This window comes from Macaca mulatta, chromosome 9, assembly GCF_049350105.2.
Source record: "Macaca mulatta isolate MMU2019108-1 chromosome 9, T2T-MMU8v2.0, whole genome shotgun sequence".
In the NCBI taxonomy this organism is placed as follows: domain Eukaryota; kingdom Metazoa; phylum Chordata; class Mammalia; order Primates; family Cercopithecidae; genus Macaca; species Macaca mulatta.
In genome coordinates, this window is record NC_133414.1 from 64,349,632 (window position 1) to 64,351,936 (window position 2,305).

Sequence of the window (2,305 nt, forward strand, 5' to 3'; positions counted from 1 at the left end):
TTTACCATTTAGCATACTATTTAAAGTTTCAAATTTTATTCAAACCAGGTAAACATCCTTTTACTTTCCAAAGTAATTACAGCTTGGTGAATACTGAGCTATTCATCATAAGCTCAGTCTCACTATATACTTCACCTGGCATTAGGTAGGCACCCCCTAAGTATTTCTCGAATTAACAGTATTGGTCTGCAGCTAACTCTGATCCTTTCCCATAACCCCATGGGTTCCATGAAGCAATCAGTCATGCACTCACCCACTCTCGGACTCATTAAATCATTAAATAATGAAAACCCTTATGGTCAGGTTTGTTAAATTTATATTCATTTCCCTCACTCTGTTGAGTGATTTTTTTTTCTTTTTGTAGTTCAAATAAGGGTTTAGCGTTTATTAAATGATTTCTATGTGGCAAATAAATTCCCATGAAGTATTTACTAATTTTGATACTGGTCTTATGCAAAAGGTTATATTTGGTGCCAGTAGGATACTGAGCATACTGTAAACCACGCATTCATTTGTTCACTTATTCATCCAACAAATATTTACTTAATGCGAGTTGTTTGTCACACACTATGAATGCAAACACAGAGGTGATTGACAAGTCTTCCATCCTTTACAGAGCCTTCAATATATGTGTGAGAGAAAGAGGAATTATAAGCAAAATATGCCTCTCTAACATACTGGCGATTTTAATTAAAGTTAAAAGTTTAAAACACAGAGGCAGACTCTGCCCCTCCTCTCTACTTTTCCTACCTAAGGACAAGCTCCTTTACAACACACTTTCTTTTTTAAAATATATATGTATCTTTTTAAAATTTAAACTAGACTTTTACTACTTTATTGCTTTTTTATTTTGTGTTATCCTTGCACAGGGACCATACTAACCTTCTCTGTATTGTTTCAATTTTAGTACATGTGCTGCCGAAGAGAACACATCAACACGCTTAGAGACAGAGCCCATAGACAATGGCACCAGATGGTCTAGGAGCAGATTTCACTCTCCCCATCAATTTACCTTCCCATATTTTCCCACCTTTTGGAAGCCTGAAGATGCTTTCTTCTTTTTCTTGTCACTAAGTAGGATTTATGGCTCCTTGTTAAAATATTATTTAAGCAAGGACCCTAAGCCACTGCCTTGAAAAAGAAACACTTTTGAACTGAGACTTTTCCTGCGTGATGGGTACAGCACGTGTTGATAAACTTCTGCTTGTTTTCCTCACTTGTTTAATCTGACTTTTGTTTTCAGGACAGTGTCTCAACAGCGTCTCTTTAAGAATCAAAAAAGGGAAAGGACAGAAATTATGTTTTCTCCTTTACAATTTGGCACCCAAGATGGGGCCAACAGAGACACCCTGACTGCTCCAGTACCTACAGGTGAAATCCTGGGAGAACTGGCAGATGCAGCAGAAAAGGGTAAGATTTCTCACCAAGGTCAGCTTCTCCCAGGTTTCTATCTGTGGTACCTGGCCAAGAAAGAAGGTAAAACATTTTCCTCATCCCTCCCTTTCCAGGTTCAGATTGATAGGAGGAAAACATTTACAAATAATAATAAAATTAATTCTTTGAATCTGTGACTTGTAGATTTCTTTAAGTACCTATTTGGTTATTGATTGTTAGTTTTACAAGGATGATCTTTGCTTTCCTTGTCTCTGACTTTCTGAGTGGTTTTTCATAGGAGGATCACAACAAGATTCTTCTTTCATCTTGTTTCATTTCTTGGGAAGCTTGGCTTTGTAAGCAGCAAATTTATTCTGTGGTCTGTGCCACCTTGAGGGCATAAATTGTCTGGCCTATGTCAGGTAGCCAGCTGGGAGTTCCACTGGGTCCAAAATGTCTGTTTTTCTAAATGTGCTGGCTCTCAGGATTTGTCTTAATTGTCTCAACCTTCATTGCCTTGCTAATAACAAAGGTCTTTACTTTCTTAGGCCATCTTTGGAAAAACTTCGGATCTTGAAGGGGATTGCATTTTTACACCATCTTAGGGGATATAATTTTTGTGTCTGGTTATAAGCCTTAAAAAGACTTACTGATTTTAAGTCACAATTATAGTAGGTTTACTTTGGAAACTGGGACTTTTGTATCTAGAAGTACGTTTTTTAAGGGATTCTTCTTAGTCTTTAGGATATGAAAATCTTAACCATGACTTTGAAATGTCTAGGGAATTAGATACGCAGCATTCTAACTGAGATAGGATTTGAAACAGAGTTAAAGTGCTTTGAACCAACCACAAAATTGCTTTCCTCAGTAGGTGCCTTTAGCTCAGGAGAGAAACATTTCTAAAATTATTCATTTTAAACAATCAAGGTAT

General features: G+C 36.8%; 1 pseudogene; it reads right to left on the reverse strand.

The window, feature by feature from the left end:
- Positions 1-828: 828 nt before the first annotated feature.
- On the reverse strand, positions 829-929 carry LOC114670183 (U6 spliceosomal RNA; annotated as a pseudogene).
- Between the last annotated feature and the right edge of the window lie 1,376 nt (positions 930-2,305).